A 14,144-nucleotide genomic window follows, 5' to 3' on the forward strand; every position below is an offset into this window, starting at 1 on the left:
GTGTCGAACATAATGTTTCTGCTCCTCTGCTGGTGTGCCTTTATCTCCCCCTGTCCCTCCTATCCATCCATCTGTGCTCTTCCCTCGCTGACTTTGTCTCTCCTCTGAGTGTATTCCAGCCATATTGTAGTTTGAAGTGTTTCTGCTTCTAATGAGCCGATTGTTCTTGTGTTTTGTTCCCCTCGGGGAGTGTTGTGTAGCTAACATTCTGCTCACAACCATTTTAAAACATATTCACTGCACCAGGGAAGGATTGGGGGCCAACAAAACAATAATGCCTTGGAGCATGTACAAAATGAAAAATGTGTTAATGACAGTCGCACCAGCGAAGTGACAGCGTATTCTTTTCCTGTCAATTAGACCTTGGTTATTCAAAAGCAATTTGCAACTCCCTGCAGAGTAAAATGTGTGCCATCTCCCAGGCCTTACACTGTGATTGTGTAAGTGATGTATTCATTCCATTTCTCTGTGTGTGTCCTAGTTTGAGATAATATTAAGGTTAGAGACAAGCCACAGCACTAAATCTACACAGTTTTCTTTCTCATGAAAACACAGAAAATATATATGTAGGTCTTTTTTCAGGTGTGTGTGTGTGTTGCACTCCTGCACAAGTGCGGCCATAATGCTACAAGGGGTATTGATACAGCTGGCATTCAAGGCCCTGATTAATTGCCATGGCATTTGGCTGTTCTCGGTAAATGCCATATCCCATGCTGAGCGCTTGGTTAATGGATGTCTGCCCATTGCAGGACCAGCATTGTCCCTTTCTTTTCTCTCACTCCTTCTTTCTCTCTTGCACCTATTCCTCTTATCCATTTGCTCTCCTGCCTTCTCCTCCACATGTGCTTCCTAAAGGTTAGCTGTGCTTTATCAGCAGGAATAGATGCACACATAGACTGGTCTCATGCAGCTCAGACGTCCATTGCATTTGACAGTTTTTTCCAGAGTAAGCTCGACATACAAGGGCTCAGTCTGCTCTCTGTTTCTACCAGCACCAGTTCAAATGTAGCTGAAGGTTACGTCTTCTCCCTTTTCTCTTTGATCTGTGGTAAATGTGTTGTGATAAGAGCTGAGGAGAGAGCGCTACCTTCAAGTGTGTGTACTCACTAAAAATTCTAGTTTGTCTCTATATCTCTAAGAAGAAGAAAAAAAAGATATGAAGAATTAGCTCTCGTTCTCAAGTGAATTACTTTGCTCTATCTTAATGAGGTTTGCCGTGTCAGAGGGAACAGTTCAGAGCGTGCATGCTAAACAGACTGAAATTGGAATAGAGTATTAGCTCTCAACTGCAAAAATACCTTCTCTCTCCAGCTCTAATTCCAACACTGCCACGCAATTACCCATATACACAATTTTATCTTGTCACTTCCAAATGGCAATAGAAGGCCAAGCAGAGGAGAAATCATTTTGGGGTTTTTTTCTTTCTCTATTTTTCTTTTCCCTTTCGGAAAAGTAATTCCAAAATCTAATTAACTGAAGAAAAACATGTCACCAGTATTGCTGGAAACATCAAATGTAGTTATGCAAATGGACCCGTGGATTGTAGAATGTGATTTGACAGAATCTCATTCTGGACGATTCAGGTCCAGATAGTACGATTACTCAGCCATATCTGAGTGAAGGCAGGGAGGGATGAGGCTGGTAATTTATTGTGTTGGTATTACTCCTGTTTGACTTCAGACAGCTCATTAAGGGGCGAGGTGTCACCCAGCTGGACAGAAAGACAGACAGGAGCATTCCTCTAATGGGCCCTCCTCTGCTCTGTCTACATCAGCTCTTTTCTGCATTTTGCTTTGCTGGCTTAATCTTCGACTTTTAATATTAGGTGCCAAATAAGATTTTACACAATTCATCATTTCATTTCTCATGGGGGAGAGAAAGGTGCTACTTCATCCTCCCACTTGTCTTTAGTCTGCTTACAGGGCTGTTTTAGGGCAGCAGTGGAGCAGTGGCCAGAGGGCGGTGATAAGAAAAGGATGTATGCCAAACATTTCTTTTTCAGGGCACAATGGAAGGAGATGACGGCGGCTGTGTTATCACAGTGTGCTGTACAGGTGTCATTCTGCCGTAGCTAGCTGGCAGCAAATGGTCCATATGCTGCAAGAATGCTGCAGCTCAATTCCCATTTGTCTCTGCTGTTAGATGTGTGCTCATGTAAACACAGGCAGTGAGGGCTTTTAACCATAACCCGTACAGTTACATAACTGCAAAATCTAAACCACAAAGAGAACATCAGAGCCCAAATTAGCCTCTTGAAGAAGAGTGCGCAGAAGTTTTTCGAATGATTTTAAAACATTTAGTGCTATAAAAAAGTAATAAACATACTCACACATTAGGGGAAAGCTCCCAGCAGTGTTGCCCTTGCCTTGTGATGTGAGTCCTTATACCAAGCCTTTCAAGAGCCTTCCCCACACCCTGACAGCTCCTTATTGCACGCCAGCCAGTGTTTGTTTGCACACACAGAGAGCCATACAAAAAAGATGTGAGGTCTACTCTGGTGCAAACAAGTAATTAACTATTGAAGACACCCAACACGCCTGCTTGCTAATCTACGTACATAGCCATTTAAAGCTGCTGGCTTTATAATTCAGGCCATTCTTCCACTACTGTGAGTGCACAGATTAGAAGGATACTTCAAGGTACTTGAAATTTCAGCAAATGATGAGGGTCCCGTGTGACTGAGTGTTTTGTGTTACAACAGGTGTGCAAGTAGAGTGTGTTTGTGATGCAATGTGTCTCCAAATAAAGATCTGAGAATATGTAGTGAGCAAGTTCATAAAAAATGTTCATTTAATTATATTGTAAAATTCATCCATTTCTTAGTAATTCAGCTCCTCTGTGTAGCCGCCCTCACATCATTTTAAAGTGATTACAAATGTATTTGTGCTAAAAACACTGGGGTGCCTTGTTAGACAAACCCACAAGCACTTCTTATTTAATATGTGTGGCAGATATTACTCTGAGTGCTGTACATTAGGAATGCAAATAACACAGCGTCAAAGAGGTTTCGGTTAATTAGCTGGAGATGTGAATGCTGGCTGTGGTCCATATCGGCTTGTGTTCCTTGGGACCGCAGACCTCGACGGGGGGCCACTCTTTGATCTGTGGATCCCACAGTCTGCTAACAGTTCCCTAACCGCTCCGCTGCTGCTGCACGGATGGGAACGAAATGTGTAGCTTAGTGTTTGCTTCTGTACACATGAATGAGAAAATCTGTCGTCCACTTTTTGCAACACTTTCCTTTATTGTGAACCTATAAACACTCGAGGTGTTTAAAGGCCTGGAGTCTCTAAGTTAGCTTAGATTTGTTTGTGGGGGGGTTGTTTTGCGTTTTTTGGCTTTTTCCTTCATCATAAAATTTCCAATTTATTTCTGATCATTTTTATTTATATATCATAAGTTCACAATACCAGTTTTCTCAGGTCACAAGACACTATAGAACAAAGACTCTACAATATTATGGAAAGAAACCTAATGATTCTCTACAAGCGAGCTCTTCCACTCAGGATTTTTATTTATTTCTCAGCTTTAATTTGGTTACTTCCAAAAGCCTGTTTCTAATGCAAAGGTAATGGATTCTTTCAGCATATCTACATGCATGTAGTAATTATGCCACAAATAGTTTCAAAGGTTGAGATTTGCAAAACCAAACTTTGGATTCCAAAGATGTGTCATGTTTGTGTGTGTGTGTTGTTTGGAAGCGCTCACCTTCATTCATGTCATTCTGTTGTGCTTGCTGTCTTTATTTTCCCACTTGGTTTTATGTATCACCAGGGTTCTCTGTTTATACACCACTTGCTGATCCCCCCTTGTTGCTGGATCATCTTTGTACTGTCAGTAGTCAACCACTGGAGCCATTTTCATTTTGTATTCCTTGTTTCTTCCTGTCAGGTGTTTTTGTATTTTTGTGTTTTCACCTTCCACTTGCTGCTGTTGTTAGTTTTGTTTTGTTTTTGTCTCACTGTGTAAACGTGTAGACCGTTCTCTTTTAGACTGTTTTGTTTCTGTTTCCACATCCTAAATCTTTTTTTCTTTTCTGAAAAGTTCGAAAAAGTTGAGTAAGCAATGTCCTCGGGTTAAACTGTAGCATAAATAAGTCCATAGGTCCATGCTTAACCGTGGACCTATGGACTTATTCATCCATAATATAGTGGAATTTATTTATTTTTGTTTGTTTATTTGAATTTGTAAGCAGGGAAGCGCTGGCAAGTCTTCTAGTCGTCTTCAAGCTAAGATTATCATGTGCCTAGTAGTAAAAAAACATCCTCAAGCCTCCTCCTGACTTGGCTAGCAGGTGGCCCAGTAGCCTGCTGCCTGCACCAGCTTCCAGCCTGTTGCCTGTCCCTGCTTCTTCCCAATGGCTGATCTAGTTTCTGAAACAATCCAGATGGTTAAGCTGGCTCTGTTTCCACACCACCCTGCTCAAGTTCCCCAGGTAGCTAGCCACTAACTGGTGAGCCACCTGTCACTTCTAGATCCTGAGTAATTGGGACTTCTAACCTCCTACCTCGACCACTCCCTATAATTGCAAACCTCATGCCTGATTCCACCTACAGTTGTTCTCAGGAGTCTGAACTCTGGGGGCCCATTTTGAAGAGAGCACACACTAGAAAAGGTGGTTCAGTAATGTCAAGGTTTCATAAATGTATAAATATCTGCTGACGCGACTGACCTAACATTTGCCATGGCCTTCACCTATTCTTCCTGTAGAGTTGGCTGAACTCCTAGCTGGGGAACGTGTGCCTGTCTAGTAGTACTCTGATCTTTAGTGTCCAGTGCACCCACCTTTGAGGTCTGGCCTTCTCAGTAGGCCACCTGCATGGCCTTCAGAGTGGTTCCATCTCTTCTGTTGGCCTCCTGCCTGGATCCTATAGTGTCTTCATCTTTACTTCTGGCCTCCTGCCTGGTTGCCAGAGTGTATTTGCCTTCATTGTTTGCCTCCCACCAAATCCCTTGAAAGGGCTCAGTCTTCACCACTAGTCCTTGTCTGCTATATTCTGGCGATATATTCATGAGCAAGAACAGATGCCGTATCCCCATATTAAAACTAGTGCTGTCAGCGTTAATCTCGTTAAAATGACATTAACGCCCTAACCGCATTAACGTGGCAAATCTCCGTTGGCGAGTTAGCGCGGATCGCCCCGTGCGTGGGGCTGGACGGCACTGACGCTAACGAGCTAACCGCATTGATGCCGTGCAGATATCAGTATCTGCATTTATAACAGCCAATAAATGAAAATTAAAAATAAAAAGACGAACATAGGAAGTGCATGCACTGCTCTGTGCTTTGAAACTCATTCTTGTGTATTGCTTATGTCTTGCAATAATTGTATCCCCCTGCATCAAGCAAAGTGTGCAACAGTGCAAGTGTGCTGGCATTGTGTAGTTCATCCACCAGAATGCACTCTGCAATTTCCAGTTGACAAAACTGTAACAAAGAGTTTACAGTGTAAACGAGTAATCCACAACTTGTTGTAGCAGCAGAATAATATTATTATCTTAGTAAAAAAGTCTTTGCTGATATATCAGTTTAAATCACCAAATACTGGTACTGGTATCTGTCTTAAAAATCTGATAACAGCTGATACTCTATTACAAAATAACATAACCAACATAACCAACATGTCTTGCATATTCGGGATTCATTTACCGCAACATCTGCAGTCAGGATAAGCAGTCACACAAAACTGGTCATCATTTCACTAAGTCAACAAGTTTCCCCTGCACTTTCACATGAGAAGGATGGTGTTGGCAGCATCTGACTGATTTCAAACATTGATAAATGTACTGGCAGCTAAACTGTACTATGGGAAAAATATGAAGAGGTTAAAAACATAATATAATAGAAACTGAAAGCTGTGTGCTTTAACATTTAGAGCAAAATGGAGTACATATACCTGACAACGCTGCCTTTAGTCATACTGGCAAAGAAAATGAATCATTCAAAAGTATGTTTAGTTTGTTGACTCACTGCTGCCAATGCCTGTCGCACACAAACACCAAATAGCCAGTGAAAATATAGAGTATCACATAAAGAAAGAGAAATGCACAGTTTTTGACTTTGTTTCCTTAATTATATAAACATGGGTTTATGAGAGAAAAAAAACATTATAAGATAGATAACTCTTTATTGTCATTGCACAGTCATACATGAAATTGGAAAACTGTCCTACTTCGGCACTACATATAACACAACACGACACGATACGACACATCACAACGCAACACAAACAACACAAACAACACAACACAGTATATTAACTTAGTAATAAAAAAGAAGAATAAGTGTATTTGTATTGCACACTGTTATTATTGCACATTAATTGTTATTGCACCTTGTTATAAATATAAATATTATTATTGTTACTGTTTTATACCATTGTTACCTCATTATGCAGGTACACGAGGAATACGAAAAAGTGGGGATTCAGTTTTAGCATAAGCACCATTTGAACATTTTCAATCAGTTCAGTTGCCTTTCCCACCTTCAAGTAATGCATTTGGGTTCTTTTATACTCTTGATGCACAGTGGAAGATTTATTCCATGAAACCCTGAGTTCGCCTCCCCCTGCTGGCTGATGATCACATAACATGGGCTCAGTTAGCAAGCCTGGCAGGGTGTCCCAATTCTAATTACTATGTGTTAGTACACCATGTAGTAATGTTGACAGCACACTGTTTTGGCAGATCGACAAATCAATGGAGTGTACTATTTTGTACTAACAAGAACGATAGAAGCAGTGCGGCATGGCTGTCAAGCTACTGCTTAGGTACGACAGTCTTTTCCAAAATATTTTGAACTGTCAGACAAAGGCATATCTTATATTGTTGGTAACTAGATAAATCCCAATGTTTTCCATGTCTACACGGATAATCAAAACTGTTCAACCAGGACACCATTTTTTAACTTTTTCTTTCCTTTGTGTGTCTGTGTTTGTTGTTGTTTGTCCTTGATGTTTTGAGAGTTCTGTGTACGACCTAAAAACTAGAATGAAATCTGTAGTTCTTGTGGAACAAAGGGAGACAAAGGCTTTCCCACAGTTGTTCTCTTGTAGATTTTATACTTTATTGCAGAGCATTTAGTTGGTCTTATTCAGACTTTCTTCAGTGTGAAATAACCAAACGCTTAGCAATTAAATTTAAAATCTGCACTGAGGACTTTGCTGAAGCCTCTGTTCTTTTTAATTGTACCATTCAGATTTGTGGGACATTCATAAATGAATTATAACATCACCTCAGGGTATGGAACTCGGCACTAGAAAACAATGGCCGCTCATAACAGACTTATGAACTATTTATATTTTCAGTGGGAGCGTGTGATGTGGCAGTGACAGGAAGGATGAAATAAATAAGAGGAAATTACATTGGACATGACAGGGCGATGTGTGGCATGGAGGGATGTAATGATGTAGGGCTAAGTCAGCTAATCTATTCTGCTGTTGTGACGACCTTCTGTGCCACAGAAACATGCACCGAGGAAACATCCAGGAGCAATGAGCACAGCTGCAGAATGTGATTCTTTACACTATTTGTATTTGCAGTAAGTTAAAAGAGTTAGCCCCTGGTCATATATATGTTTAATGCTCTGATGTGTGTGCACAATGTTTCTTTCAAGGTCTTGTATTCTTAGGATTTTTATTATGTTTAAGCCTATGCAAACTAAGGAGGATGATAGGCTGGGTAATTTGGTTCCCTGCCTCTGAAGCTGTGTGCTCAGAGGTTTGCTATTATACCTGCAGTCGTGTTTTTTTTATTTTGTTTTTTAGGAGAACTTCTCTCATCCTCAGTTCTGTCAATCTTGTGTCCTGAAGTCCCCATGTAGTCAGCTCCTGGGTTCTTCTCTTCTTTTTCTCGCTGTTTTCTCTGTTTCTCATCATAATGTGGCTGTGGTGATGTAGTGCTGTCTCAATGCACAGGACCTACTTGTAAACTGACACACCCTCAGATCAACCAGGGATTCATAAATGCACAGAGGCCAGGGTGATAGTGGTGGTGAAGAGAAGTCAGCCTCGAACCAAGTGGCCCTTACCAAGAAAATAATAGGAGTAGAGCTCTCAAAGATAGAGAGCGCCGGTGAAGAGAAGGCAGTAAGAGGGTCTGTTTCATTTGCACCGAGTCCTCCCCTCGTCATGTAGCCAGCTGACAGGGAATATTTTTATCAGCCTGGCGCACACAGTGCAGAAAGGAAACAAACTCATTTGTAAAAGCACACTCACAGCCAAGGACAAGATCTCAGCATGATAGAACAGAGCTGTCTTTTTGTTCTATCAGAAGTGAAATCATTCATTTTTATTTATGCACCTGCCCCACCTTATCATGCAAAGGTTGTGCACAAGGCCTTTCCCACTTTGTGTCAAATGAAGCAGAAAACAGAAATGTAAAACGTGTTCCCCGCTGTCTGGACCCTTCCTGTGCTGAATTTTCTCTGTGTCAGCATAAAGACATTTATTGTCTTCCTTTGCATCTTATTTTAGTCTTTCCATTTCTTTCCGTGTCTTTTCTTCCTCGCCTCTGTGGAACTTTCTTCGAATGCAGTTGGGCTGAAAGAAGTCACCTTTGTTTAGATAGAGAATTTACTCTGTCTGTGCATTATCCATAATATTCATGGTTTACATATCTGTTGATTTGCATAAAGTTATAAGTTGGTAGGATGGCACAGCTTAAGAGTGCGTGAGAGGAGCCAGCAGAGGCAGAGAGTGGGCATCAATTAAGCATGTGCTGAAGTGGTGTGACTGGGCTGCTGTGTTGGCATGTCTGCACCGTTCAGGAAAAACATGGCTATCTCTGGGGCATTGTTTGTAATTCGGCATGTAAGAACAGCTAGATGGCTCCTTTATGTAAGCAGTCCCAGAGTCGCAGACATCATCTCATGTGCATATATTGAAGAAATAAATAATTTTACAGAAGTATATTTTGTTTTAAGATTATTATGAAAAATATTAGAGCAGCCTAATCCATTTTTACAAAGGGCTTATGCTTCCAATTGGCTTGTGTGACAATGCTTTTGAATGTGTTTTTTAATCAGGATTAGTGTTGAATGAATCTTATGTTGAAGCAGGAAACATAATTTTCTTCATCCTCAAATGGCATGCAAATCCCTTGCTCTAAATTGTTTGTTCTGCATCTCCAAAAGGACAGTCATGGCCAGAAAAATACTGTTTGATTTATTTATTTATTATTTTTCCAAAACAGCACGGTTTCATCTCTTTGCAGCGACACAAATAGCCTAAGTATGACAAAGTGACAGATAGATGATCCATTGCAGACGATGTAATTGAAAACGCTAGGAGGGGGTGGACAATTAATCTCTCTTTCTCTCACTGCTTCAAATTTCCATGGAGAAATACCTCAAAATGCAGATAATTGATAAGAGTGTTATTGATTAGATGGTTTGGGAGGGGAGGCAAAGAGGTGCAGAGGTTTTCCATCACTAATCTTTCTGGCTGTGACTGCATCTAAATAACCTGCAGAGAGGGATAAACAGGCGCATCCATCATGGGATGGCTGGTGGAGACAATGATGAATGCCTCCACCCTCTGCCACCCTCCGCTGCACCTCTCTTTCCTGGTCAGGGATAGGAAGTGACACCGGCACTCAGGAGAAATACCAGGCTTCAACTGAGCAGGAAAACGCCTGCTTTAGCTCTGCTGTGATGGAAGGACTCGGGGCAGACTTTCCGTGCGGGTTGTTAGAATTATCCCCAGCCCTCCATCCCCTTGTCTCTGTGAGCTTGTAGGATTATCCATCTTGATTGATCCTGTTTGTTTAGTCAAAAAGAGAATCAGTTTGGTGGATTTCTGAGTGTGTGAACTCTCCCATGTATCCCTTCTGTGTGCTTGTATATAAATTGATTGTGGTGTGGGTTTCTTTTCTATCTGCATGCCCATGCACTGTGAGCCAAATCCCCTGTGCTGCTTCGACCCAGTGAGCAGGCGTGCCCACGCCAGCTCTCCTCAGAGGTGCCAGTCTGATAGATATGGTGTGTGTGCCAGGCTGTGCCTTTTCCTCCTCAACCCTGCGGCACTAAGATTGATCCTCTGTTCCCTCCCATTCTTTTCTCTCTTTTTCCTCTGTGTGCCTCTGCCTTTATGAGACTGTGAATAGGTGAAGCTCCCAGGCTCCAACAGATGGCCGGAGCTGCCCTGGTTCACTGTCTTGCGTGGATGCGCGCACACAGGCACACACACAGATATATATGCACACACACAATGCCCACAAACATTACTGCCCTGTGAATGAAACAGAGCAGAAGCACAGCTAAAACTAATGGGTAACAGCCAGGTAGGAAGACGGAAAAGACGTGCTCGAATAACAACAACAATATTCCAAAAGAAGTGGACAAAAATGCTGCTGAGAAAGGGAGCGAGGGTGAAATTGAATTGTAGATTGAGGGAGCCTCTCTCCTCCCTTTTTCCCTCCCTCTTTTATTTATCTCATGTGAAACCACGCCTCCCTCCTTTCACTTGTCAGTGCATCTATAACAGTGAGCTGTCTGCACCGGGCTGTGTGTGGGGTGAGACAATCTCCTCGCTCTGCTAGTGCAGCGGACCCGATCTGACCGGACCAGACGAAACTGGATGGTACTTGACTGGCCAAACAGGTGTGTGCATTTTTATCTGTGCCTGTGTGTGTATTTGTCATAGATGACTGGGGACAGCATGTGTATCCCTCAGTATGTGATTGCTTGTTCCTCCACAGGACTTGCTTTCAGAGTAGCGTATCTAGAAGGTACAGTGCTGGAGCTTTGCCCTAGTTTACACTTGAATGCTCTGATCCATTCTGTTCGCCTCTGAGATTTATGCGTAGAGTCGCTAACGGCACTGCTTATTGTGGTAAGAGAGATGGGACTGTTCATCGGATGCACTGGAATATCTGGCTTTGAATCGGAGCAGTAAGGGGATAAGCTCCTGTTTATTTGGTGGAACAAGTTGGTAGTTTGGGGGCTGGACGCTTCCAGGTGATGTGCTTTAATTTGGTTTTTAAGCGATTGTCTCTAAAACTGTTTTTCATGTTTCAGCATGTCTTATAATATGCCACCGAAAAGTAGCTTTTACAGCAGCTGTGCTGAGAATCTGCAAGTGTCTACTTTATTCACTGAAACAAGTCAGTGCAGCTTTTACTGTTATTTCGTCTGTCTTGGTGTTACATCCTATTTATAAACTTCTCTTTGTCCTCATATTTCCCAGTGTGGTGTTTTGAGAAATGCTTTCACTGCTTTGTATTTACTCAGCCAAATATAATCCTGACTGTTGCTGAATACTATGTGTGGTGTAAAATTAGAGTGAAAATCTGAACTTTTTCCCAAGAAAAGACCAGTCCAATTTTGAATGCTTTACACTGAGTAAACCTTTATTTGCAAACGGACTCCTTCATTCTTGAATCGCCATTTCGTTAAATGCAGCCGCTGCCACTCCTGTAAGGACCTGCACAGCTTTAGTCTGGTCCCTGTGAATGTACTCGTATCACTGTTTTAACGTCTTTATGGGTCAAAAGGCTGTGTCACCACCAAGTGGTGATGGTTAAGAGCAACAGAGTCGGGGGATGAGGACTGACCTAGTGGCTGCAATATTTATGACAGAGACTGCTGAATGTCCCGTGTTCTTTGTAGTGATATGGGATGAACAAATGCAAAGATGGAGGAATGGACGGAAAGTAAAGAAGCTTCAGAGATCTGTTCTTAAAGCATTCATTATTTATCACAACGCACTCTGCCATGGAAGCTCTAACCCCCACATCAACTGGCCTCTTTTCTCACTAAGATGCCAGTGGACTGAAGGAGGCTCCTTCCTATTTAGTCTACCTGTCGGCTAATCCCCGGACATTTTAAGACTCCATCTTTATGCTATACACTTACTCTCGCACACATGCACACACCTACATGATGTTTTGTTCATATTTATGTTTGCACACACTAAGCAGTAATTGCAGGGTTACACTCACTAATGTAATGGGATGTGAAATTACAGTCGCTTATTTGTGCTGACTTAATTGCAGACATGTAGCGATTGCACGTTCAGTGCAAAATTTGTGCTCATGCACACCCAGCACATGCACATGCAGAGCACTCCGTCAACCATCAGCCATTTTCCTCTTAGTTTTGTTCTTTTGTTCACACACTCTTTCTTAGACACATGAATTACACACACACACACACAAAGACACAGGCACAATCAGTGGGAGTGACGACCTTGAGACCTGTTGATGTTGTTTGCAGCAACCGTGTTGTGAATACATAAGAGGCCATGTGGGGCTCCCGGCAAAAATGGGGTTCTTGACACGCCATTTGTAAAAATGGCTTGAAAATGTGCAGGAGAACTAGCGATGTGAGGCTAGTGTCAAAGTGAGACAGCAGCATGAATATGTATTGTATGTTAATCCCACACGCTTGACTCAAGCTGTTGATGAAAACAGAGGACACTTTCCCCCATCTTCACTCTGGGGAGGAAGTGCTATCGACAAACCTATTGTCAGCACAGCCTCATCCCTGGGCACGGGGGCAGAGTGGTGACAGGTGGCAGATATCGGTGACAGCAGCCAAGGTGACACTGCAGGATGGGCTCTGAGGGCCCACGGGTGACTGGAGCAGCGCTGGTGTCTGCTCTTTTTATTGCCACCTTGACCTTTTGTGGTTATACACAGGGTGGTTAGATTAGAGGGTCGTAAAGCTAATGTCACCCATTAGCTTCATTCAACCCTATGTATGCGATGGTTTACTTCACCTGCTCCATTTCCTGGCCCTTTATATTTCCTACACAGTCTGTAGCTAAAATGTTCCCGGTCCCTTTGTTTTTAGGCATATCTTCACTTAGAATGACAGATAAACTCACTGGGCTGTCATTAAAGTGACAATAGAAACTTCCCCCACAATCCTCCTCAGTGCCACTGTTAGAGACACAACACTGAATAACACACTTGTTTAAGCCTAATAAGTAAACAGACTGTGTTACTTACTGATATAGTAGAAATAATACCATCTAAATTTCCTGTTTAAATCTCTTGTCAAAAAAGTGAATGCTGGCCCGAGGTTTGCTCTTGTTGTTGGTCCCTAACACTCGCCACCTTCTTCTCTTTTTATTTTCTTTTTATCTCCTCCGGCGGAGGAATGGGGCTCATTTTCTATTGTCAGGTAGAGTTGTCACAGCTACTGTTGTGGTTGCATCATCCAGCAATTCAGCTACCTGGGGTAAGCTACCAATAGATACTGAGGAGAACAAAAGAGCTACTCCTCCTGTTTTGGTTGTGTAATCCAGTCTTCCATTTTGCATAGAGGGCAGCCATAGTAAAGTCGGTCTTATAGCGTTTGCAGCTAAACATTGTTGTTATTCTATAGCCACTACTTGTGCACTCAGCATTTCTTTTAGAATGATTAATTAATGGCAAATCTTGGCAATTGGCTGTTTAAACATAACATAGTCCACTGAAAAGAGGCAGAAAGGAGGGGGTGGGAAAACAAAAACCTAACGTATACCGCCACGTGAGACGAAAAGATGCACTTAGACCTTGTGATATATCGGCTGTGGCATTAATTATATATTGGGCTTAATGAATATGTTGGGTGTATACGACTGTATTCAGAGATTTTTAAGTAAAACACTGCTTCATGTTTTCTAGGAAATATGTTTTCAAGTTTTAACCAACAATCTAGGGTCGTACTTCTCACTGAAGAGCATAGAAACCCTCTTTATCCAGACAATAAGTAGTGCCCACGTGAATCCCTGTTCATCTGTGTCTATAAGCTGCTGTTAACAGGTCCTGCTGAGGCGGCACCAGGAGATCAGTATGTAAATCTGAGAGCTTCTGCTCCTCTCAGCTAAAATGGAAGAAAGGCAGAAGGACTCCTTGAATGAAGCATCTCAGACACTCCTCTCTGAAAGAACAATGAGAAAGAAGCACAGTCCAGGACTGATAGGAGCACACTGGTGAAGTACATCAGTGTATTTCTACCTGTGCGTTCTTTCTCCGTGTTTGTGCCTGTGTCGCGTCGGATAAGTGTGTGCTGTGTGCAGATGCAATTCCCACTGTTTATGTGTGGAAAGCCATTCGACTTTTGTGTGCGAGTGCAATCAGATTTCAATCTCTTCCCTCTATATGGCTGAGCTGCTGCGGCGGAGGTGCCCCCACGGGGAAATGTAATTATACCCTGC

The 14,144-nt window shown here is 42.3% G+C and overlaps 1 protein-coding gene across 4 annotated transcripts in view; it reads left to right on the top strand.

Moving 5' to 3' along the window:
- The first annotated feature begins 10,476 nt into the window (after positions 1-10,476).
- sulf2a (sulfatase 2a) overlaps positions 10,477-14,144 on the top strand; it is a 34,624-nt gene continuing 30,956 nt past the window's right edge. For 3 of the 4 annotated variants that reach the window (XM_063474682.1, XM_063474685.1, XM_063474683.1), the window contains exon 1: positions 10,477-10,600. The gene's annotated coding sequence lies outside the window, so the exon portion shown is untranslated. Of the gene's footprint in view, positions 10,601-10,764; positions 10,958-14,144 lie in introns of those variants that run through there. The other variant, XM_063474684.1, reaches the window with a different exon arrangement.

The sequence above is a fragment of the Pelmatolapia mariae genome, linkage group LG5 (genome assembly GCF_036321145.2).
Source record: "Pelmatolapia mariae isolate MD_Pm_ZW linkage group LG5, Pm_UMD_F_2, whole genome shotgun sequence".
Lineage (NCBI taxonomy): Eukaryota > Metazoa > Chordata > Actinopteri > Cichliformes > Cichlidae > Pelmatolapia > Pelmatolapia mariae.